The sequence below is a fragment of the Gorilla gorilla genome, chromosome 18 (genome assembly GCF_029281585.2).
Source record: "Gorilla gorilla gorilla isolate KB3781 chromosome 18, NHGRI_mGorGor1-v2.1_pri, whole genome shotgun sequence".
NCBI classification, from domain to species: domain Eukaryota; kingdom Metazoa; phylum Chordata; class Mammalia; order Primates; family Hominidae; genus Gorilla; species Gorilla gorilla.
This window is the reverse complement of record NC_073242.2, coordinates 110,598,291-110,625,034: the sequence shown is the minus strand read 5'-3', so window position 1 is coordinate 110,625,034 and position 26,744 is coordinate 110,598,291. Positions and strand designations below refer to the sequence as shown.

The 26,744-nt window shown below is 40.0% G+C and overlaps 1 long non-coding RNA gene across 1 annotated transcript; it reads left to right on the top strand.

Annotated features, from left to right (window-relative positions):
• The first annotated feature begins 413 nt into the window (after window positions 1–413).
• LOC109023619 (uncharacterized) lies at window positions 414–26,503 on the top strand. Its single transcript, XR_008672934.2, has 7 exons — window positions 414–590; window positions 1,049–1,244; window positions 11,845–11,956; window positions 14,440–14,630; window positions 17,493–17,536; window positions 18,043–18,186; window positions 26,347–26,503. It is a non-coding gene; the product is annotated as an uncharacterized lncRNA (long non-coding RNA).
• Window positions 26,504–26,744: the final 241 nt, after the last annotated feature.

Genomic DNA, 26,744 nt, shown 5'->3' with positions numbered 1-26,744 from the left:
AAATCTTTCCCACCATGTTGGCTCTCAGTCACAATCTGTACACAGGAGGGTCTTGGGTGTTGGTGGGCATTGTTTGTTGGTCTAATTCCCTATGGTTTGCAGCTCCCTAACAGTGACGGATCCCTAAGCATGACACCCAATGTCAGAGTTCTTGAATAGAACAAAAATTAGGAGGTTGAGCTTGACAGTTCATGCATGCATGCATTCATTTTTTCATCAAATATTTATTGAGTGTCAACTATCTGCCAAGCACATGGTACCTAACATCACAGTGCTAAATGTGGAAACAAAGTGAAAGAATGATACTTCATAATGGGCTTAGCCTTTTAGATCAGGGTTGATCAGAATGTGTGAACCAGAATCACCTCCAAGGTCTGTTAAAAATAAAGATGAATTAGACTCGCCTTAGACAGACTGACTCAAAATCTCTGGAGGGAACCCAGGAACCTTCATTCTATCAAGAACCCCCAGGTGGTTCTTAGCACTTCAAAGTTGGGGAGCCTCTGCTTCCATCGGAAAGCATCAAGCAACGATGGCCATAATAGAAATGCTACTATCAATGGGACAGAAAAGATACCTGGGAAAGATTGGTGAGGGATGCAGTGGGCGCCATACCCAGGGTCCTCACTTAGAGCCGGCCTAGAGTTAAAGAGGTTTGGGTGGTGCAGCATGAGCCAGGCCTGTTTGCGTAACTCTGAGGGGCGCCTTTCTCACCATAAGCAATGGTAGCCCTCCCCAGTGTGTTGATGGGGGCCTTGTTTTTCTGTTATTATTCGTTCACAATTTTGTTTTCTTAAACACTTTATTTTACAGTAGTTTTAGATTTATGAAAAAGTTGCAAGGAAACTACAGATCGTCTCCATACCGTGCACTCATTTTCCGTTTTTAACATTTTGCATTAATGTGGGCCGTTTGTCACAACTGATGAATCAATATTGATACATTATGATTCACTGATCTCTCCATTTTCCTTGGATTTTCTTAGTTCTTAGTATCCTTTTCCCACCTAGGATCTCACATTACATTTAGTCATCATTGTCTCCTTCAGCTCCTGTTGGCTGTGACAGCTTCTCTGACTTTGTGATGACTTCGACAGTCTTAAGAAGAAATCATCGGCTATTTCGTAGAATGGCCCTCAAGTGGGGTTTTGGCAGGTGATTTTCTCATGATTGGACTGGGGTTGTGGGTTTTTGGAAGGAAGAATACAGACATAGTCATTTCCATAACATCCATTCACTTCAAAGGTATGTATTAGCAATATGACTTATTTTTATTTATTTTTTATTGTTATATAATAGTTGTATATTATTTGGGAGTACATGTGCTAATGTTTTGATACCTGAATACAATGCATAATAATCAAATCAGGGTAACTGGGATACTCAAATGTTTATCTTTGTGTGCGTGTGTGTGTGTGTTGAGAGCACTACAAATACCTTCTAGGTTTTTTAAAACAGACAATAAATTATTGTTAACTATAATTTTCCTACTGTACCATCAAATACTGGAATTTATTTCTTCTCAGTGTATTTTTGTACTCTTTAACCAACTTCTCTTCATCCTCTTTCCCCTCTTCCTTTCCCAGTCTCTGATAATCACCATTCTACTCTCTACCTCTATGAGATTTTTTTTTTTAGCTCCCACATAAGCGTGAGAACATGTAATATTTGTCCTTCCTTGCCTGGCTTATTTCACTTAACATAATGACCTCCAGTTCTATCCATGTTGCTGCAAAATGACAAGATTTCATTCTTTTTTATGGCTAAATAATATGCCATTGTGTATATGCACCATTTTCTTTATTCATTCATCCATTGATGGGCACTTAGCTTGCTTTCATATCTTTGCTATTGTAAATATTGCTGCAGTAAACATGTCAATTTACTTCTCTAAGTCCCACCACACAAGAGAGCACAGGATGCCACAGTGTCTCAGGATATAGATCCTTCATCCAGACTGGGACATGTGGGAAACCTTCTGAAAGGAGGCAGCTTTTTAGCTGAGTCCTGAAGAATTGATGACTGCTTTTAACATGCATCTACTGAGTGTCCTAGTACAGGCTGAACATTAAGAACACAATGCAGAAAAAAAAAAAAAAAGACAAGGCCAATGGTCTCATGGAGACCCCAGTGAAGTGAGGGATTCAGGCATTTAGTAACGTAAATGGCAGTTAATCAGGTGGAGACACTGTGTTTCAGTCCTGAAATTTTGCCTGCAAAGGTTTCCTTCAGTTCTCACATCTCTGCATCCATCAAGCCCCTCTGGGAGGATGCTCTGTAAAGATTTCAAAGCCCCTGGCTTACCTGGAGCTGTGTGCTGATTCCTGTGCATGGAGCACAGTGGAGAGTGGAGGGGATGTAGGTGCCAAGTGGGACAACATCCATTTGATCCTTTTATATGTAAATGTGACTTTAAATAATATTTTGTAATGACCTGCATTTCTGTTAAGAAATATCTCTTGATGATTTATCCTTCTGCAATTATGACAGCCTAGTGATCTTGTTAATTAATGCCAAGAAGGGTTTTTTAGCACCTCATTAAAGGTTTTCCCTTTCAGGACACTGATGCCGATGCTCTCATACACAGCCAGGGGCAGAGCAAGCCATTTTCTTGTGGGTGGAAACTCATCTTTATTCCTTCTCTTCTTCCTTTTCCTCCCCTTCTTCTTTTGATAATATTTCTTTCCTTATTTTTTGCCTCCTCTTCTTTCTCCTCATCCTGAGTTCTCTTCTAGTCTCCTTTTTATTTTATTCTAAAACATAGTTTCTTCTTGTTCTGAATCATTGTTTCAAATATATCAACTCTCATCAGTGTATTTCATTCTCCTGGAAAGATTGTTTTATTGTACGACTTAATTCCACGTGTTCTATTCAACAAATTTTGTTTGAGAGTCTTCTGTGTTCTGAGTTCCCTTATTTTCCCTTATATTCCCATATATCCATTACTTCCCTTATATTCTCCGAGTTTGCCTTCATGAAACAATACTGAACTAGAGTCATGCCTTGGTGGTGGAACTCTTAATTTTGTCCCGTAAAAATAACAAATGAATGAATGAATGGAGAGATTCTGTGATCCAATGAATGTGGTTAATGTTGGATATCCTATCCTTGCAGATTGTCATATTCTGGCAAATGCTACCCCCCTGCTTGTTTTTGTAAATAAAATCTTCTTGGAACACAGCTACACCTCTTCATTTATATATTGTTTGTGGCTGCTTTTCTGCTGCAATGGCAGGGTTGAGTACTTGCGACAAAGACCATTTGGCCTGCAAAGCCTAAAATATTTACCCTCTGGCCCTTTACAGAAAAAGTTCACTGACCCTGCTGTATCCCATCTTTGGACATTCTGGATGCCCATTAAATATTTAAAGAGTGAAATATTCTGCAGTCAGAAAACTTGCTTAATTCTTTCCCACCCATTTCCCCCTCCCTCATATTTGATCATAGAAGCCTCTTTCAATTCACCTTCTTAGATACTGACTTGGGGACATTTTTCTTGGAGGTAATGTTCAGCCTTGAAGATTCTCTTTTCTGCCTGATTTTAATTTGGTTTTCTCATCTTCCTGGCTTTGTCTTCTGGCTTGATGTGCAGTAGAACCTAGTGTTTTACCCCCAGATAATACAAACCTGCACCCCGCCCCCCGTTTCTTAGCCTCTGTGAAAACATCTTTCTGTTCAGTCATGACAGCAAGGATTCTCCTTGGCTCCTATCAAACACCATTTCTCTTTCCAGGAGCAATGATGTCCGGAAACCAAGTTACCACGAATGGCAAAGCAAGTTAGACTGGTTTTCTGTTCATGAGTTTCCACCCTTGTCTCAGCTGACTCATCTCAAGGAGAACTCATTTTTGTTGTGATTCATTATTCTGAGCATTTTTTGAAGCCAAGAGTAAACTGGGATGACTTTGAGGATCAGCCAGCCTTAAAGAAAGGGGGCATAGTAATGTAGAGAAATCCCGGAAGGCATAGATTTCCCCTAAGATTCAGAGTGGACCTGGGAGAGCTATGGAAGGGGAGATATTCTCCCTTATCCTGAAAACAGGGAGGTGGTGTGGGGAGAAAACAAAGGAACAAACAAAAACACTAGGATTAAAATTTGGTGCTTGGAGAGTAGGGTGAAAGTAGAAATAAGTTCCCACGTCACTTTCCAGTTCTCATAAATGAGGCCTGAAGGGAATGCTGGGTATGAGGTGGTAGGTGGAGGCAGGTATCTTTTCACCAGGGTTAGTGGGGATGTAGTCAATCAACAGATGTCAGCCACAGAAATAAGAGGAAGGTGTTGTCAGAGCCACGCCAATAACTGTAGGTCTAAGGGATCAGATTGAAGTCAAGGGCCAATGCACAAAGCCCACTCTAAGTGTGGCAGGCAGAATTGTAAAAAAATATTTTCCCCAAGTCTTCAAGATTTCCTGCTCTAATCTCCAGGAATATAAATATGCTGGATATTACTCCCATGATTTTGTTACATTAACATGACAAAAGGGATTTTGCGGATGTAATTAACATTACCAATTCTTTGACTTGAAGATAGGAAGATTAGCAATTTTCTCCAGTTGGTGGCAGGAGAGGAAGTTAGAAAGATTTGACTCACAAGAAGGATTTGATGCACTGCTGCTGACTTTGACAATGGAGGGATTGGAGCACAGCCTCTTGGAGCTGAGAGCGGCTTCCGCTGACGGTAGCCAAGAAATGGAGACCTCCATTCTATATCACAAGGAACTAAATACTGCCAACAACCTAAATGTGCCTGGAAACATGCTCTTCCCCAGAACCTTCAGATGGGAGTCCACCCTGGCAGAGTCTAAAACATTTACTATCAGGCTGCTTCAAAAAATGGTTGCTGACTTCTGATTTAGTCCATTTTGGGGACTTTTGTGTAGATCAGATCTAGCCAGAAGAAGTTATTTTTCCTAGATCACATATAAATAAATGCAGAGTGGGTATATAAATCCAGATTTCCTGAATCTCAGAGTTAGAAGGGCTCCTGGAAACACTTTGGAAATGTTGCAAGAAAATAAAGGAGCCCAGGAGCATGAATAACGGAGAAGCTACGAATGGAAGGGCATGGAAAAAGAGGTCGGCCATGGCACAGATTAGGGGAGACTATGCCAAGGCCAATTTGGAGGAATAGTCAAAGAACACGTGGGCGGGAGGACGCAGATAAGTTGTGAGCTGAGATGGGCAGACAAACCAACCAAGGATGAGAAGTGGAGTGAAAATGTAGATAGAAAAAGTGCAAAAAAGCGCATAAAGAGCAACCTCCTCTGGGAAAACCCCATGTAAACTAAGACCTGAAATATGAATCCTAGCAGCATGAGAGTAAGTGGGTGGGGGTGGTGGACGGATGGCGGGCTACCGAGTGTTACAGGCACCGAGAAAAGTGGATACAAAGCCCCAAGGAAAGACATGGCATGCAGTGATTGAGAAACAAAAAGAAACTCAATGTGGATCATTCAGTCTGAACATTTTCTGAATCTGACCTCACTCCAGGTTAGGCAACTCCCCCTGGTCATCCCCAAGCTAAACCTGTAGCTGCTACTTGTCAGCGACATGGATTTGTTTGAGCAAAAGTCTTCCACATATGGGAAGAAGACACTAACTCATTGTTCTGATTTGTGCTTTAAAAAATGAAATGGGGCTGGGCGTGATAGCTCATGCCTGTAATCCCAGCACTTTAGGAGGCTGAGGCAGGCAAATCACAAGGTCAGGAGTTTGAGACCAGCCTGGCCAACATGGTGAAACCCGTCTCTACTAAAAATATAAAAATTAGCCAGGCATGGTGGCACAGGCCTGTAATCCCAGTTACTCGGGAGGCTAAGGCAGGAGAATCACTTGAACCCAGGAGGCAGAGGTTGCAGTGAGCCGAGATTGTGCCACTGCAGCCCAGCCTGGGTGACACAGTGAGACTCAGTCTCAGAAAAAAAAAAAAAAAAAAAAAAAGAAAGAAAGAAAGAAAGAAAGAAAGAAAGAAAAAAGAAAACAAAGAAACAGAACAAAACAAAAAATTCCTAATGTTAACCATCTGAAGCCACCAGGTTCTGCTGTGAGCTATATTATTTTTCCTATAATTCAGCCAAAATAATATAGCTTTTTCAGATTAAGGGAATATATTGAAAATAATATTGGAGTCGTTTTAGTTAAACCACATTCATCAGTGTTGTACTGATTGATCTTAGAAATATATAAATACAATAATAGTGATGAATGGGTGAAGATGTTATTATCTTTTTCTGATAAGTTTGGTTAGACAGACTTAAAAGAACTAAAGGTCTTAAATTCACTTTTTGGCTCTTCAAAGAGATCCAGCAATTAATATAAACAAGAAACAGAGAAGCTGATTTTCTTTTTGGTGCTATTTGTTGATCTTTTGCTCTTCATGTAATATCACTGAGTCTCATTGTTAGTATTCTAGTACTCAACCACTAGATTAAGGAACTGTTCTAAAACTTATATTCACTAATTTTTTGAAATTTTATTGCATATTCTAATTTGAACAGAAACCTAAGACTAGAGTTTCACTTATTACAATGATTCCCCTATAGCAGGAATAAACATGGAATTTAAATGCAATTTTCTTCCAAAAGCTACACTACTTCTTCAGACAAACATTCACCGAATTCACTGAAACGTCAAAAGCAAGCCTGTTATAGAAGCTTATAGCAAAGTCTGACACGTTCTGGAAAATTCTCCAATGGAACAACAGAGAGGGCTCCAAGGCTAAAATTTAAACTATTTTCCTGAAAGTTTAATTTCCATGGCTTGATTTCATAAAAAGCAGTTTTCATCATGGTTTTTAGTTTGCTCATAATTGAAAGGGAAAATTCTCCCCCTGAGAGATTCTCCCCAGATGGCTGTCTTTGACAGTGATATGTCTCCCTCTTGGCCAGAAGCCACAGAAATGGGTCCCCCTCATGTTAGATCATTAATTGTTCTTCATCAGGTCTACACACACTAAGCTGAGAATCTAGGCAATTATGCAAATAAGTGAAGCAAAAACCAATGCATGTGCTCCAGTGAGCCACGATTCTCATTGACAGTAGCTTTGACTTGACTTGTCCAGATAATTGCTTCAAGTTCCCCACTGCAAAATGTGTGAGCTCCTTCAGAGAGTGTGTGATTTTTTTTTTTTTTTTGACGATGCCACCATCTTCTTAAATAGAAGAGGTGTGGGGAGGGATGGGTAATGATGGTCTTTGTTTAAAACAAAAACAACCTCTGTTAGTTTGGGTTGCCCGAGAAGCTGACCCTGAGGCAAGAATTCAAATGAACATGCACATGGTTTATCCAGGAGGTGATCCCAGAAAACATGAATAGATAGACAGTTGGGAAAGTGAAACAGCAAATTACCTCTGTGAGTAAAAAGCTTACTCCTACTGAGGAACTCTGAGAACCAGTGTAGAACTCTATTTAGAATTCCCACCTGACAGAGATACACAGATACCCAGCAGCCATTGTTGACTGCTTTAACTGGGGGCATTAACACTTTAGCACTTGGGGCAGAATGGACTCCGACCTACAAAGCTCTTAGGCAAAGAGATGCAAATGCTGGCCTGAGAAGTTTGGCTGGCAGGCCCTACAATGATAAATCCCAAAGTGATATTTATAGGATGCCAACTTTACCCCCAGACTTCAAGCCAAAACCCCTCAATTTTTGTGGTCCCTGGTCTGAATCCATTTTTCTTCCATTCTCTGCTTTCAAAATAAAGCTAGATGTTTGGAGATGAACTTGAAGGGTTGTGATTCTCCTGGAGAAGGTAGACATGTACAGAACTTTGTAATCTATTTGCAAAGCTAAAGTTATTTGAGACACTCTGGTTAAAACAGTCACCAAAATGATGTATGAGTCTAGTGACTCCTCTTGGGAAACCAATTCTAAAATGCTACCTATTATTACTCTCAGATACATTTTTGTTTTCTGTTTTGAATATTAAAACTGAAAGATCCCATGCACCTGGTCTTTGATTTGTATGTCTTTCAGCAGCCTTTGGCTCAAGGTAATATAATTCTGACTAAACTATTTTCTTTGGGAGGCTACACTTGTAACCAGGCCAAGCCAAATCAACAAGTGTTTATTTAGCACTTAGTATATATCATGGTTACAGAAGGTAAATACTTCTAAACCACTTGCTGTGTTATCTGTTGTAAGACAACCATTTTTTTTTCCCTCATTTTCTGTGGTATTATTGGCAAATAAGGCTGGAAATGAAAAGAGAGCTAACAATGGACTTATGGGATGGAAAACATAATTTCTTTCTCAGCATTTTGGTTCACATAATGTTCTTAGAAAACTCAAATATATAGAACTCACGAATTTTCACTAAAAATATTTGCCACAGGATTCTTTATTATTTCAATGACAAATTCTTTTAGGAATATGTGAGAATATTAGATTTATCCAAATTTGATGTTGTACAGAAATCTAGGGTAATCTTTTGTCTCTAAGGTCTACATGTATACACAAAGACCCAGAAAATAGTTTCTAAGGAAGTAGCCCTTGCATGTCATTCTTATTAGCTTGAAAATAATTTCTCTCATCCTTTGATCCTCTTCTATTACACTTTGTGTTCTGAGAGCCTTCCCTACCTTCCCTGAACAAGTGAGTTGTGTTTCTGATTCCCTTTGTCAATCTCTATTGTTATTTGTCTATTTTACACCATGATAAATTCCTCAGAGTGGGGACAGTGTCTTATTCATTATAAAATTCTCCTCCTTCCCCTACTCCTGCCCCTCCCACTTCCCCTTCCTCTCCTTTTCCTTCTGACACAGTCTTGCTCTGTTGCCCAGTCTGCAGTGCAGTGGTGCAGCCTCAACTCACCATAACCTCTGCCTCCTGGATTCAAGCAATTCTCGTGCCTCAGCCTCCCAAGTAGCTGAAATTACAGATGCATGCCACCATGCCTGGTTAATTTTTGTATTTTTTGTAGAGACAATGTTTTGCCATGTTGGCCAGGCTGGTCTCAAATTTCTGGCCTCAAGTGATCCACCCACCTCAGCCTCCCAAAATGCTGGGATTACAGGCATGAGCCACTGCACCTGGCCTTATTCATTATAAAATTATTATTTTGCTTAAGACAGAGACTGGACATAATGCATAATCAGAAATACTTGCTGAGTTGACCTAAGGAAAAGCATTATTCTGATAAAAGATATCTGCAAAAATCTAACAAACAAATAATCCACACCAAAAATTATACTTAATGGTGAAATATTTAAAGCATTCCATTGAAATTGAGAATAAAACAAGTATGTCCCCTATTGTGACTTCTATATAATGTTGCATCACAGGTTTCAGTCAGTTCAGTAAGTGAAGGAATACAAATTTTAGAAATGCAACAACAAGAAATAAAGGAATGTAACCATCATTAGCAGACATTAACATTATTGAAAAGTAGAAATCTAAAAGCATCTACAAATAAAATATAAGAACTAAGAACTGAATTTATCAAGGTTGCTAAATACAAAGTCAATGTGTAAAAATCACTTGTATTTCTATATGCAAATAACTAGAAAATAAAATTAAGACAACGATGGCATTAACAATAGCATCACACACATTAAATTATTAGAAATAGCCTAATGAAAGAAGTGTAAGACTTCTACACAGAAAACTATAAAATATCATTGAAATAAATTGAGGAAGACTTAATAAATGGAGGCATATAGCAATATGTTGATTATTTCCAAATGTACCTATATGTTCAATACAATCTTTATTTAACAATTGACAGGTTTCTATGTGTTAGTAAATGGACAAACTTCTAAAACTTGTGTAGAATTTTCAAGGGCTAAGAGTAGCCAAGACAACCCTGAAGAAGAGGAAAGAAAGTAGTATATGTACACTATCAAATATCAAGAATCATTATAAAGCTACAGTAAATGAGTGTAGTATTGAAGCAAGGTTAGAATAACAAAGTGATGCAAAGAAAAGAGGGTGTCTCAGTTCATCTTGTGTCGCTATGAAGGAATACCTGAGGCTGGGTAATTTATAAAGAAAATACGTTTATTTAGCTCATGGATCTGTAGGCTGTACAGGAAGCGTGGGACCAGTGCCTGCTTTTGGTGAGGCCCTCAGAAAGCTTCCAATCATGGTGGGAGGGGAAGGAGACTGAGAATGTACAGATCCCACAGAGACAGAGAAGCAAGAGACAGCAAGGGGAGGGGTGCTACCCCCTTTTAAAAAACCAGATCTCCCATGAAGTAATAGTGCAAGAACTCACACTTTACCACAAGACCACCCCAAGCTGTTCATGAGGGATCCGCCCCCATGATCCAAACACCTCCTATGGGACCCCACTTCCAACATGGGGAATTAAATTCCAACATGAGATTTGGAAGGGACAAATGTCCAAACTATTATCAGGGAGCTCAGAAACATGCACGTGTCACTCATTTTATGGCACAGATGACCCTAGAGTGAAGTTGAAAAACATGGGCTTTTCAATAGATGATGCCAAGTCAATTAATTTTGTCCACATGGACAAAAACTAAATGTTCATCTGAAAACAAACACAAAAATTAATTTCACATGTAGATCTAAATGTAAAATACTAAAATGTCTAGGAGTTAATACAAGTGAGAATCTTGATGAATTTAGGGTTAAAAACAGATTCCTTAAGCTGAACTTAAAAAGCACTAACCCTAAAGGCCAAGATTATAAACTAATATTAAAATTAAGGACTTCTGTTTATATTTTAAATATCCATTAAAAGAATGAAAAGATAAACTATAAAATGGATATTATATTTGCAATCATCTAACAAAGGATTTATATCACACACATACACACAAATCAATAAAAAGGCAAAGCAATATAAAAATAAATGATATTTAAATGGTTATAAGCAAACTAAAGCCACAGTAAAATATCATTACTCATCCACCAGAAAAGCTAAAATGGAAACAATAACAAGCATTCTGCAGGCTGCAGAGTAATGGAAGCACTCATGCATTGCTGGTGGGAGTGAAAATCGAAGCAGCCACTTTGGAACATTTTCAGCTTTTACCAAAGTTTACACACACATACTCTGTAACCCAGCAGTTTCACTCCTGGTATATACATACAACAAAATGCATTTATATGTACACTAGAAGTCTCACAAATAACAGTGTTTATAGAAGCATTATTTGTAATCACCAAAAATGAGAGCAGGCCAAGTGTCCCTCAGTGGTAGAATGAAAAAATAAATGTTGTGTTAATACAGTGAAATTCTATGTCGCAAAAACTGTATTATGGATGAATTTCACAAACATAATGTTGAGTGAATACAGCCAGATACAAAAGAGATATATGATATGATTCCATATATATGATGTTCAAAATTAAGCAAATGTTATTTATGCCATCAATAGTTGGAATAACGGTTACCTTTGGCTGACTATATAAGGTCATAAGAAGAGTTTCAGTACATCACTGATGTATTTCTGATCTGGATGGTGGTTACATGGATGTGTTCAGTGTGTAAAAGTTCATTAAGTTGTATAGCTACAATTTGTATACATTTCAGTCTGCATGTTATATATTTTTAAAATACCATAATAAGTGTGAACCTCACTGCATTTGTGCAATGATTTTCAAGACTATGACATTTTGCCTGGATTGCTCTTCCCCTAACTATCCTCCTGGTTAGTGTGGCATTTATAGCCCATGTCTGAAGGTGGTCTTGTGTTTGCCAAGTTTTTTTAAATACAGAGAGTAAAGGGAGTACAGAGTGACTGGAGAGGAAATCTGAGAGTTAACAGGAAGCCAGCTCATATAAGATCTTGTAGGCTCTTCTGGTTATCTATTACTCTGTAACAAATCATCCCCAAATTTTATGGCTGAAAACAACATTATTTATTTTTCTAGCAATCCTACGTTTGGGCAGTGCTCGGCAAGGATGGTTATTGCTGCTGCACATGGAGAAGCGTGATGCCAGGGTTGGAGAATCTGCTTTAAAGATAGCTCTTTTACACAACTGGTAAGGTGGTGTTGGCTGTTGGCTGGGAGCTCAGAAAAGGCTGTATGCTTCTCCTTGGGCATCTTGGACTTTCTCATAATGTGGTGGCTGGGTTCTAAGAGTGAGTGTCCCAAGAGAGCTAGGCAGAAGTACATGACATTTTTATGACCTAGACTCCAAAGTCACATAGTGTCATTTCTACCATACTCCATTGACCAAGGCAGTCACAAAGTCAGACAGAGTTTCAAGAGGATGGAACGTAGACCTTTCTTTATGAGGGAGTAAGAAGTTTATAGAAGAGGATATTGGATAGAGCATGTTATTTCAGCCACCATAGAAAATAAAATCTGCCATATAGGCCATGGAAGGTCTTTGATTTTTCTCTTCCATTATAGGGTTTTGAGCAGAGAAGTGACATGATCAGAGACCTAAGATAATTTTTGCCTTATTATTTTACCTTATATTTTTGTATAGTCTTTGATACCTCAGAAAAAAATTTGTCCTGAGACTAAAACATATGGGTAATTACATAAAGGATTGTGACCCTATGGAAGTAAAATGCCCAGCGTATTACAGAAGATTGCCAAATGCTGGGTCTTTTAATATTCTAACCTGATAGTGTCCAAATGCTAGACCCGGGCAAAACTAAGAGCTGTGGGTAAATTTACCTATGGGCCTCAGAAGTTTTGTACACAGGTACCTGCATGAATGAGGGAAGAGTATGGAAGAGATCAGTTTTCTTAGGCTGGGTGCTGGCTCTCTGGATAAAGACCCAGGCTGCCCAGAGAAACAACACAGAAGCAGTATCTGTTGGAATGTGTCTTTAATCTTATGGTAGAGCAAATCTTCTCTTTATTTGGAGAGCTTTCCCAGTTCTTACACAGAGGCAGAAAAGTTTTGGATGAGGTGAGTGGAGAGAGATAATGCACCTGCTTTCTACCCTATTGGGCTTTAGAGATTTGAGCATTAGATCTGCTCAAATCTGTGAAGGTAAGGTAGATAAGTAGGTCACAAGATGAGAGAAGAGAGAAGCCCAGGGGAAGACTCGGCAAATTGGATGAAATAATCTTTAGGCTACCTTTAAAGGATAATATAGCATCATGGAAAAATTATAGGTTTGGCCATCAAAGACGACTGTATTTGAATCCTACTCACTCTGCTCACTAGTTGTGTGACTATGGGCATGTAATGACATTGCATTTTAATCTCTTAACAAATAAAAGATGATAATAGCCACCAAAGAGCATTTTGAGGATTAGATGTGATAATATATGCAATACCCTTAGTACAATTATAGTACACATTCCAAAAATGTTAGGGCCCTACCTCCCTCTAAATTGCCTATATTTATTCACTTTTTTTTATTCTCTGGATTGGCATAGTTAAGATTTTATATACTTGGCCAGGACTCCTGGATAATTTTTTCTAGAAATGACTTCTCAAGTCCAGAAAAGAAGACTCACTGAAATTCTAACATTTTTTCATGGAATTAAACAAACTGGGAAGTAGTTTGATTTACTATGAATAGGAAGGATAGTGGAGTGAAGAAAAATGAATTTAACATTTTCTTTGACTTGTAACAACAGTAGCATTAATTTCAAAAACAAAAATAAAAATCTAAAGAGACAGTAGATCTCTGAATCCATAGAAAGTTAAATAATAATAATTTAGTGGACTGCTGATAAACCAGAATTTAGAGATATTTCCTGAATCTAATAATGTTCTATACCTAAGTATATTTCTGAGCCAATGGAGTAATCACCACTGCCATTGTCAAGAAGCACTTGTCATGCTTTTTAATGTTCATGAAGTGTAGCTGGGAATGAGGCACAAGTTGCTGCCATCTTGTTGTTCTAGATGGACGATACTAGTGGAATCAGATTATAAAGGAAGACGCAGTAGTTGGCCAGAGCCAGCTCTCCCAGATCATGAGAGTACATAGTGTGCATTTCATCCTAACTTTCTGTTCACTATCATCAGTCACCCTTATAGCTTGAAATCAGAAATCATAAGCCATGCTAAGAGTATTTACATCATGGAAATTGGCAAAAGCCACAAGTCAGTCCTTTCTTACTCTCCAATGCTGGCACACCCCTGGATTGACAGGTCATGAAATAAAACATTTTAACAGCTTCATTAAAAGGTAAAGAAACTGTATTACACACAAAGATTTTGTCTTTATTTTAAATAGACAAATAAAAGGTATGTACTTGAGACTAGAGAAAACTTCAAATTTAGAACTTCTATTTTGAGTTCAGAATGAGTGGAAAGAAAACCAACTAATTTAATTAAAAAGAACTTCATTGTGTTTGAATTCAGTGAAAGGGGGATTTTTAAAAAATTGATTTTTGTTTTAAAGTTCAATAAAATTTTGTTAATTTAATTAGTTCCTATCAGTTTTTAAATAAGCTGTGGCTTAGATTAAATTTGCTCACACACACTCTCTCTCTTTTAAGCCTATCTCCTCTGAGCATATTAATGGATCTGGTCTTATAATTTTGCAGATGGAACACCATGGTGCTTTTAAATCAAGTGAAAGTTTTGGGCCAGGATTTTGAAGTATCGTTTCCATTAGGGTGGGGAATGGGAACGGAACCTACAAACCGGGAAAAAAAAGATTTTGGCGAGAAGCATGAAGGAGATTCTGTTCATGGCAGCTGTTAATTTAAGCCAATTCCACTGGGCATCCTGTTCAGTAAGTTGATTTAAGAGTGGGAGCAGGCAACAGACATGCAGGGTAGTCTGACGCTATGTTCTGTGTGTGGGCATGGGGTGAGCTGGAGGAACGAGGTGCATCGTGCAGCACAATCAGAAAAGAGTCACCTTAGAAGATGAGGGACCTACCAGAGGAACCCTGATGAGTTCAAAGATCTCATCAGGGCATATTAATACATTCAGAGGAACAAGTAAAGAGAATCAATAAACAGGTAACAAGAATGGAGTTAAATTCTGAGGCATGAGAATCCAAGTGTGATAAAACCTTTTCCCAAATGTTTTCTTCCACATATTACTCCCACATGATGCTTTCCAAAAACAGGGATTTGCAATCTAATAATTTCACAATTTAGGGGCATACTCTAGCTGCTTTTGGAAATACACAGTGGGCATTGGTATATTTAAAGCTCTGACGAGTATTAGAGTTAATAAAGCAATTTATCTTTGCTTAACCAACTCCTTTGAGCACAGAATAATTTTTGGCATCACAATCTGCACATTCATGTTCCACAGAGGATCAGTTTAAGACATGGTAGAGTGGGAAGACCTTGGACTTGGGATACAAATACTCCCAGGCCCAAATTTTAACTTCTGCCATATTACAAGCTGAGTGAGTTTGGAGAAGTCACCTCTTTGAGTCTCAATTTCTTTATCCATTAAATCAGGAGAAAATAATACCTTAGCTTGCAGGAGAATCTTTGAGGACTGGAGATAAGGTCTATAAAGAAACCAGCATGGCACAAGGCACATAACAGATGTTTAATACAGGGTTGCCTTGGATCCTCTCTGTGCAGAGGCAGGTAAGATTTCAAAAGAGATTTGCCTCATAGGGAAACTGCTGAAATCAAGAAGTGGCAGAGAAGTTTGCAGAATCCAATAACCTGTCATCTCCTCCTGATACTCCTGCTTTCTTGGGGCAAACCTGGGGAGATCACTTCATTATTTTGAGCCTCATTTTCCTCAAGAGAAACTATGTTTGTCGGTGATAGGAGTTCAGAGGCTTATTAAATACAATTCGGGGCAGGTAATGTAGGCAAATAGTGCACACAGGGTCAGCCTTCTGAGTTTGTTATAAGCAATATCTATTGTTAAGCTTCTGTTTTTTCAAGCAATCTGTAAGAAAAGGGTTGTGTCTCCTAGAGGGCTCCAAGATCTGAAATGAGAGGATTAAATGAGATGATGTTTATAAAAACCTCAGCATAGGCCAGGCATGCTGTCTCACTCCTGTAATCCCAGCACTTTGGGAGGCTGAGGTGGGTGGATCACCTGAGGTCAGGAGTTTGAGACCAGCCTGACCAACATGGTGAAACTCTATCTCTACTAAAAATACAAAAAATTAGCAGGGCGTGGTGGCACATGCCTGTAATCCCAGCTACTTGGGAGGCTGAGGCAGAAGAATGGCTTGAACCCGGGGGGCAAATGTTGCAGTCAGCCAAGATTGCTTCATTGCACTTCAGCCTGGGCAACAAGAGCGAAACTCCGTCAAACAAACAAACAAAACAAACAAAAACAAAAAGCCTCAGCATAAACAACAGTGCCCTAGAGAGAAGAGAAAGGCCCTTTGCCTTGTAAGAATATCCAGACTTTGCATGGTTTTACTTTGCAGCTTTTCTCCAGGAGCGGAGCTTGCCTGGGAGTTTCTGGGGGGAGTGTACCATGGGATTAGCATCCAAGTAGTCTTTTCCCAGCTCTCCAGTCATTTTTAACACAGCCCAGCCCTAAACGGGCTGAGTCATGAGTAGAGGATTGGTTGAGATATTCATTTCTGACATATTTGCTGTGCAGTTTACTCAAGTCAGGCATTTTGAATTACTGGGAGTAATGAGAGAAAGAAGGTGCAGCCCCTCCCTGACACAGCCAGTGGCTGGGGTGGGGGAACAGATGTACATGCTAACTGATCATTAAACCACAAAGCCATGAATGCTGGGATAATCCATGAAAAGTGCTTAGAATACTGTCTGAGCACATGATAAGGGCTCAATTCATCTTGATTACTATTATGATCAATATAATTATTATTATTAAACACACAGGTTGCAATGGGAACATCAAGGATGGGTGGGTAGATGGGGGATGGCTCATTTTGCCTGGAAGCTCAGAGAAAACTTCACACAGAGAAGGCGATATTTGAGTCTTGAAAAGATGAGAATATGGCCAAGTTCAGGAGAGGGAAAGTGCATCCCAACGGTCAAAGAAATAGGCACAAAAGCCTTGATATGAATATCTGACCCATGCTGAGATGTCTGCAGGCATTTTAGCAAGGCTACAATATGAAAGGGGTGTGTGTGTGTGTGTTTTAGTGGCTAAAGATGAAAATGAAAAGACGAGGGGATAAGAATCAGTTTGAGAAGGTGTTTGCTCTTCATTCTGAGAAGTCTGGATTGAAGTCTGATTACAATAGAAACATGGCCCATTTATAAAAATATATACATTGAAATAATAAAAAAATCTCTGACCAATTGATTCCAGTTCAAGAAGTCTATTCTTTTTTCATTAAGGAGTCTATCCTTATAGAGCAGAATTGTTGTATCAAAATGTTAGATAAAATCTGAATAGAGAGGAATTGTGGAGTAAATGTTGATACAGTTCTATAATACAATTATGTAATTATTAAGATTGATATTAAAGAACAGTATTAAGTAGCTTGGGAAAACTAAACCATGTGGCATCAACTGAAAATGTATAGAAATAAAACTGGCTATTAGAGGACTCTTAATTTTATTACAAACTATATTTGGCTAGACGATAAGAAGGCAATATTCTAAAAGGTTAGAGTCATTACCTGTGGGTGGAGGGATCATGGAAAATTTTTATTTTATTTTTTTGAATTTATTCCAATCAGGGAGAAGAAGGGGAAGGAATCTTGTGCCCCAGTAGAGAAATGAGGTAATCAGCCCACAGATTACAGGCTCCCGACACCTTTCTGGTCTGTCCTATGCCTCCTTGAGCTGAAAGGCAAGGTTGGGTGAGCTTTTGAGTGGTTCAATATCCCACAATTCCAGACAGCAACCATAAAGCAGAACCGTCTCTAACAAGGGCTGCAAGAGTTCTTAGTGGGAGAGATCAGGGTGGCCATGGTGAATGGGAAGGTTTCCTGTAGGAGGTGGCATTTTAGTTGGTCTTAAAGTGTGGGAAGGTTTAGATGGACAGAAGGGAGGAAACTCAACCTGCAACCACTTGTTTTCTCTAGCTCTTTAATGAGGATTTTAACTCTCTTTCTTGAAGATCTGTAGCCCACTGGTGCCATATCCACATGTCAATGCCTCTTTTGGAAAGGGTGATAGAATGAGCCAGTCACTGGGTGGAAAACATGTTTATAATCATAGAAGCAATTACAGTAGCTACCACTTGGTGAACACTTGTTAAGCACTTTACCAACTTTTCCTTATCAGTGTTCACAGGAGCCCTGTTGCAATTTGCCCTTTACCGATTGGAAAACTGAGGCTTTGAAAGATCATCTAAGGGGGAGGAGCCAAGATGGCCGAAGAGGAACAGCTCCGGTCTACAGCTTCCAGCGTGAGCGACGCAGAAGACAGGTGATTTATGCATTTCCATCTGAGGTACCGGGTTCATCTCACTAGGGAGTGCCAGACAGTGGGTGCAGGTCAGTGGGTGCGCGCACCGTGCGCGAGCCGAAGCAGGGCGAGGCATTGCCTCACTTGGGAAGTGCAAGGGGTCAGGGAGTTCCCTTTCCGAGTCAGAGAAACGGGCGACAGACGCACCTGGAAAATAGGGTCACTCTCACCCGAATATTGTGCTTTTCGGACCAGCCTAAACAACCGCGCACCACGAGATAATATCCTGCACCTGGCTTGGAGGGTCCTATGCCCACGGAGTCTCACTGACTGCTAGCACAGCAGTCTGAGATCAAACTGCAAGGTGGCAGCGAGGCTGGGGGAGGGGCGCCTGCCATTGTCCAGGCTTGCTTAGGTAAACAAAGCAGCCGGGAAGCTCGAACTGGGTGGAGCCCACCACAGCTCAAGGAGGCCTGCCTGCCTCTGTAGGCTCCACCTCTGGGGGCAGGGCACAGAGAAACAAAAAGACAGCAGTAACCTCTGCAGACTTAAATGTCCCTGTCTGACAGCTTTGAAGAGAGCAGTGGTTCTCCCAGCACGCAGCTGGAGATCTGAGAACGGGCAGACTGCCTCCTCAAGTGGGTCCCTGACCCCTGACCCCCGAGCAGCCTAACTGGGAGGCACCCCCCAGCAGGGGCACACTGACACCTCATATGGCAGGGTACTCCAACAGACCTGCAGCTGAGGGTCCTCTCTGCTAGAAGGAAAACTAACAAACAGAAAGGACATCCACACCAAAAACCCATCTGTACATCACCATCATCAAAGACCAAAAGTAGATAAAACCACAAAGATGGGGAAAAAATTTTTAAAATTTAAAAATTTTAAAATTTCCCTCAAAGGGAAGCCCATCAGACTAACAGCAGATCTCTCGGCAGAAACCCTACAAGCCAGAAGACAGTGGGGGCCAATATTCAACATTCTTAAAGAAAAGAATTTTCAACCCAGAATTTCATATCCAGCCAAACTAAGCTTCATAAGTGAAGGAGAAATAAAATACTTTACAGACAAGCAAATGCTGAGAGATTTTGTCACCACCAGGCCTGCCCTAAAAGAGCTCCTGAAGGAAGCGCTAAACATGGAAAGGAACAACCGGTACCAGCCACTGCAAAATCATGCCAAAATGTAAAGACCATCGAGACTAGGAAGAAACTGCATCAACTAATGAGCAAAATCACCAGCTAACATCATAATGACAGGATCAAATTCACACATAACAATATTAACTTTAAATGTAAATGGACTAAATGCTCCAATTAAAAGACACAGACTGGCAAACTGGATAAAGAGTCAAGACCCATCAGTGTGCTGTATTCAGGAAACCCATCTCACCTGCAGAGACACACATAGGCTCAAAATAAAAGGATGGAGGAAGATCTACCAAGCAAATGGAAAACAAAAAAAGGCAGGGGTTGCAATCCTAGTCTCTGATAAAACAGACTTTAAACCAACAAAGATCAAAAGAGACAAAGAAGGCCATTACATAATGGTAAAGGGATCAATTCAACAAGAAGAGCTAACTATCCTAAATATATATGCACCCAATACAGGAGCACCCAGATTCATAAAGCAAGTCCTGAGTGACCTACAAAGAGACTTAGACTCCCACACATTAATAATGGGAGACTTTAACACCCCACTGTCAACATTAGACAGATCAATGAGACAGAAAGTCAACAAGGATACCCAGGAATTGAACTCAGCTCTGCACCAAGTGGACCTAATAGACATCTACAGAACTCTCCACCCCTAATCAACAGAATATACATTTTTTTCAGCACCACACCACACCTATTCCAAAATTGACCACATAGTTGGAAGTAAAGCTCTCCTCAGCAAATGTAAAAGAACAGAAATTATAACAAACTATCTCTCAGACCACAGTGCAATCAAACTAGAACTGAGGATTAAGAATCTCACTCAAAACCGCTCAACTACATGGAAACTGAACAACCTGCTCCTGAATGACTACTGGATACATAATGAAATGAAGGCAGAAATAAAGATGTTCTTTGAAACCAATGAGAACAAAGACACAACATACCAGAATCTCTGGGACGCATTCAAAGCAGTGTGTAGAGGGAAATTTATAGCACTATATGCCCACAAGAGAAAGCAGGAAAGATCCAAAACTGACACCCTAACATCACAATTAAAAGAACTAGAAAAGCAAGAGCAAACACATTCAAAAGCTAGCAGAAGGCAAGAAATAACTAAAATCAGAGCAGAACTGAAGGAAATAGAGACACCAAAAACCCTTCAAAAAATTAATGAATCCAGGAGCTGGTTTTTTGAAAGGATCAACAAAACCGATAGACCACTAGCAAGACTAATAAAGAAAAAGAGAGAAGAATCAAATAGATGCAATAAAAAATGATAAAGGGGATATCACCACCGATCCCACAGAAATACAAACTACCATCAGAGAATACTACAAACACCTCTACGCAAATAAACTAGAAAATCTAGAAGAAATGGATAAATTCCTCGACACATGCACTCTCCCAAGACTAAACCAGGAAGAAGTTCAATCTCTGAATAGACCAATAACAGGAGCTGAAATTGTGGCAATAATCAATAGTTTACCAACCAAAAAGAGTCCAGGACCAGATGGATTCACAGCCGAATTCTATCAGAGGTACAAGGAGGAACTGGTACCATTCCTTCTGAAACTATTCCAATCAATAGAAAAAGAGGGAATCCTCCCTAACTCATTTTATGAGGCCAGCATCATTCTGATACCAAAGTCGGGCAGAGACACAACCAAAAAAGAGAATTTTAGACCAATATCCTTGATGAACATTGATGCAAAAAGCATCAATAAAATACTGGCAAAACGAATCCAGCAGCACATCAAAAAGCTTATCCACCATGATCAAGTGAGCTTCATCCCTGGGATGCAAGGCTGGTTCAATATACGCAAATCAATAAATGTAATCCAGCATATACACAGAGCCAAAGACAAATACCACATGATTATCTCAATAGATGCAGAAAAAGCCTTTGACAAAATTCAACAACCCTTCATGCTAAAAACTCTCAATAAATTAGGTATTGATGGGACGTATTTCAAAATAATAAGAGCTATCTATGACAAACCCACAGCCAATATCATACTGAATGGGCAAAAACTGGAAGCATTCCCTTTGAAAACTGGCACAAGACAGGGATGCCCTCTCTCACCACTCCTATTCAACATACTGTTGGAAGTTCTGGCCAGGGCAATTAGGCAGGAGAAGGAAATAAAGGGTATTCAGTTAGGAAAAGAGGAAGTCAAATTGTCCCTGTTTGCAGATGACATGTTTGTATATCTAGAAAACCCCATTGTCTCAGCCCAAAATCTCCTTAAGCTGATAAGCAACTTCAGCAAAGTCTCAGGATAAAAAATCAATGTACAAAAATCAGAAACATTCTTATACACCAATAACAGACAAACAGAGAGCCAAATCATGAGTGAACTCCCATTCACAATTGCTTCAAAGAGAATAAAATACCTAGGAATCCAACTTACAAGGGATGTGAAGGACCTCTTCAAGGAGAACTACAAACCACTGCTCAAGGAAATAAAAGAGGATACAAACAAATGGAAGAACATTCCATGCTCAGGGGTAGGAAGAATCAATGTCGTGAAAATGGCCATACTGCCCAAGGTAATTTACAGATTCAATGCCATCCCCATAAAGCTACCAATGACTTTCTTCACAGAATTGGAAAAAACTGCTTTAAAGTTCATATGGAACCAAAAAAAGAGCCTGCATCGCCAAGGCAATCCTAAGCCAAAAGAACAAAGCTGGAGGCATCACACTACCTGACTTCAAACTATACTACAAGGCTACAGTAACCAAAACAGCATGGTACTGGTACCAAAACAGAGATATAGATCAATGGAACAGAACAGAGCCCTCAGAAATAACGCTGCATATCTACAACTATCTGATCTTTGACAAACCTGACAAAAACAAGCAATGGGGAAAGGATTCCCTATTTAATAAATGGTGCTGGGAAAACTGGCTAGCCATATGTAGAAAGCTGAAACTGGATCCCTTCCTTACACCTTATACAAAAATCAATTCAAGATGGATTAAAGACTTAAACTTTAGACCTAAAACCATAAAAACCCTAGAAGAAAACCTAGGCATTACCATTCAGGACATAGGCATGGGGAAGGACTTCATGTCCACAACACCAAAAGCAATGGCAACAAAAGCCAGAATTGACAAATGGGATCTAATTAAACTAAAGAGCTTCTGCACAGCAAAAGAAACTACCATCAGAGTGAACAGGCAACCTACAAAATGGGAGAAAATTTTCACAACCTACTCATCTGACAAAGGGCTAATATCCAGAATCTACCATGAACTCAAACAAATTTACAAGAAAAAAACAAACAACCCCATCAAAAAGTGGGCGAAGGACATGAACAGACACTTCTCAAAAGAAGACATTTATGCAGCCAAAAAACACATGAAAAAATGCTCATCATCACTGGCCATCAGAGAAATGCAAATCAAAACCATAATGAGATACCATCTCACACCAGTTAGAACGGCGATCATTAAAAAGTCAGGAAACAACAGGTGCTGGAGAGGATGTGGAGAAATAGGAACACTTTTACACTGTTGGTGGGACTGTAAACTAGTTCAACCATTGTGGAAGTCAGTGTGGCGATTCCTCAGGGATCTAGAACTAGAAATACCATTTGACCCAGCCATCCCATTACTGGGCATATACCCAAAGGACTATAAATCTTGCTGCTATAAAGACACATGCACATGTATGTTTATTGCGGCACTATTCACAATAGCAAAGACTTGGAACCAACCCAAATGTCCAACAATGATAGACTGGATTAAGAAAATGTGGCACATATACACCATGGAATACTATGCAGCCATAAAAAATGATGAGTTCATGTCCTTTGTAGGGACATGGATGAAATTGGAAATCATCATTCTCAGTAAACTATCGCAAGAACAAAAAACCAAACACCGCATATTCTCACTCATAGGTGGGAATTGAACAATGAGATCACATGGACACAGGAAGGGGAATATCACACTCTGGGGACTGTGGTGGGGTGGGGGAGGGGGGAGGGATAGCATTGGGAGATATACCTAATGCTAGATGACGAGTTAGTGGGTGCAGCGCACCAGCATGGCACATGTATACATATGTAACTAACCTGCACAATGTGCACATGTACCCTAAAACTTAAAGTATAATTAAAAAAAAAAAAAAGAAAGATCATCTAAGATTAACAAACACATAAATGCTAGATGTAGAAATGGAATCTGGGTCAGTCTAGCTTCAGAGCCCATGAGTACAACCAATGGACACTGTCCATTGCAAGAGTTTTTCATTTGTAACCAACATCAGTCTCTTAACCAGGTATCATTGCATCTATCCTCATCATAACTGGTGAGAGAGTCAGGACCCACAATAAGGTATCCATTTCTGGAATGAAGGCAGTGAGGTACTGAGATCCATTTATTCACTCATCAAATATTTGAGTGTTTGTTGAATGAGTACAGTGGGCAAAATGCCACATTTGGTGATGAGGATGACAATACTTATGGTCTTAGACTAGAACCTGTTAAAGTGTTCCTAAGGCTTGATGACATGTTAAGTGGGACCAGTGTCCTTAGTGCTGGCCTGAGTGCCAAGTTCTGTGTTCCCCTTGGCCGTCTGTATGGGAGTCTTGTCATCTAAGAGAGAAACCTCTGAACATGCTATGTCTCCTCTGATGGATCCCTTCCTCCTCTGAGCCTCCCTCTCTCACTAAAGAACATTAAGGCTGCATTCAATAATTTCCAAAGTCTTTCCAGTTTTCAGGTATAATTCCGCATCCCACCTTAAAAAAAATATGGTTCCTTATGACACAGAGGGAAAGACTAAATCACACAAATGAAACAATGAGTGAGAAAAGTGACATCACATGTATGAATCAATTTGTATTCAGTTCAAAAACAGGCAAAACTAACCTATGGAGCTAGAAATCAAGGTACTCATTACCCTTGGAGCAGAGGGTAACTGTAAGAGTGAAAGAAGGATGCTCCTTTAGGGACCAGATGCATTCTGGGTTTTAATGTGAGTGCTGTTTCCACCTGTATATTCACTTTGATGTTTTGCCAACCTGTATTTTTGCCAATTTGGGCTCTTTTATTTATGTCTTTAAAAATACCTTCATAAAATAAATTCAAATAGAATCTTAAGAGAGTGGTAGGGTAGTAAGTGCTTCTGGCGGCATCAGAAAGAGGTCAGGAGCTCCTGACTTACTTTGTGACCAAGGCAAGTCAACTCCCCTTCCCTGAGCTGTGGGAGGTCACTCAGGGCAACCGCCTTATTTTACAGATGAATGCCAGAAGGTCCACGCAATCAGCACTGGGTGGCTTTTCCCACTTCTGAGCTTGGATGGGTAGAGGACAGGCTGTGCCTGCAGCATATACCCTGGAGCCTGGAGGCCTTGGAAGGAGCACACTATCCTGAGTATTCAACAGGTGGCAGTCTTTGCTCAGTGTCAAGATGCTTTGGGTCCGCAGGGCTGCTTTTTTAAGGCAGAATTAGCTAGGACGCTAATCTTGTGGAGAAAAGTTTCTCTATTTCCCGGGGTGGGGGTCCTATCCCAGGGGGTCCCAACTCAAATATTCCTGCTCCTAGCCATTCTATTTAGGGTTCTCAGTTCTTCCAGGAGGAGCCTGAGACAGGAGGCTCCCCAAACCCCATTCTATGGAGCAGTTTGCCCCAGCCATTGAGCCTGCCTCTACTGGGGGTCATGGGCCTCACTCAGGGTCTTCCTTCTTGGGGGTCTATCTTTGAAAACAAGACAGAGAGAATTTTCTGGGAACCTGGGTGAATGCTCCAACAGAGAAGGGAGTGTGAATATTTCATTAAGGTGGCTCGAGTTATTACACAACATTACAAAACCAAGTGTGTTGGCAGGAATCTGACAAGCACATTTAAATGGGTGAAAATAGCAGGAAAAGAGGCCCAGAGTGGGGAAAGACTCAGGGAAGGCCTCTGCAGGGCCCTGAAGGGAGGGACCAGCCCTTTAGGGTCTCCTGCCAGGTCTATGTGAAGTAGCCTCCATCACCATCTGCCCTCACCCCAAGTACGTTCCAAGGTGACGGTGCACTCGGTAATGGCAGGACAGGGGTGACATTCAGCAGCTCATGAACTTCTACCCTCAGACTGGGTAGTTCTGGAGGATGGGGAGTTCTCACGCAACACCTCCTTGGTTTTGACCTCTCAAAAGGGCTGGAAGAGGCTTAAAACTCATAGCTACTCCAGGAGGCTGCCCTAGAGTCTCAGATGTCTGAATTAAGTGATAGCCAAGGCTGGAAAAATATACTGAGACCTATTTGTTAGGGTTGTTGTGAGGATGGGGTATACCATGGGGTTCAACGCTTCTCTCTAGTTGATGGACAAGAAGGAACAAAGGCCTCTTTATTTAAAGCATTGAGGATTTTCTCCTCTGTGTCGCATCTCATCATGTTTTCTTCTATAAAACAAGCCTATTTCTGTGGAGGTAATGAAAAGAATAATATAAAAACATGCATTGAACTATTATAGGACCAGATACTCTACTAACTTTGCACTTCTTATTTTTTTTTATAAAGCACTGAAGTACGAACTATTATTATCCCCATTTTACAGATGAGAAGATAGAGGCTTAGAGAGGTTAAATAACTTGCCTAAAGTCATGCTCCTAGTAGATTTCAAAAAGGAATTGAAATCTAGGCCTGTTTGAATCCAGAGCCCACATACTTTATCTTTCTTGGTTGGAGAATGTGTCAAAAACCTCCCTGAATTTTTCAACTCCCTGGTAATCCAAGGGAGGTGTGGTGGAGGGGAATTCATGGAACAAGACAAAGAGTAAAGACATTGGAACAAGAGAAAACCTGGGTCACTTATAAAGTATGTCTCTTGTTCTGAGCACTTGGGAAAGCAACTTTACTGTGCAGAGCCTCTGTTTTCTCTAGTTGCTGTGAAAATGAATTGAAGAACTATCTGTAATGTGACAAACCTGTTATCTGGCATGAAATAGATATTCAATTAATGTTAAAGCCCTTCTTTTCTTCCAGCTTCCCTGCACCTGACTAGCTAGATCTAATTATCTTACAGGGTTGGTTCCTTCTTCCCAGGAAGAGTTTCCTCAGAGAGACTGCAACTGATGACTCTAAACCAGAGCTATGCAACTGTTGGATGTTCTCTCCCTGCACCTTGAACTCCCATCTCAATACTTAATTAAATTGTACTGTACATTGTTTAATTATTTATATTTCCCTCTATGACTGAGAATTTGATGTGGCAGAAAATGTGTCTACCTGGTTCACTATGGAATCCCAAACTAGTAGTAGAGAGACTAAAATGTTAGAGTACTAAATAAATATCTGTGGATGGATGGGTGGATGGATGAATAGGTGAATGGATGGATGGAATGATGGATGGATAAATGTATGGATGGAAGGATGAATAAAATGGAAGGATAGGTTAATGAATGGGTGGATGAATGGATGAGG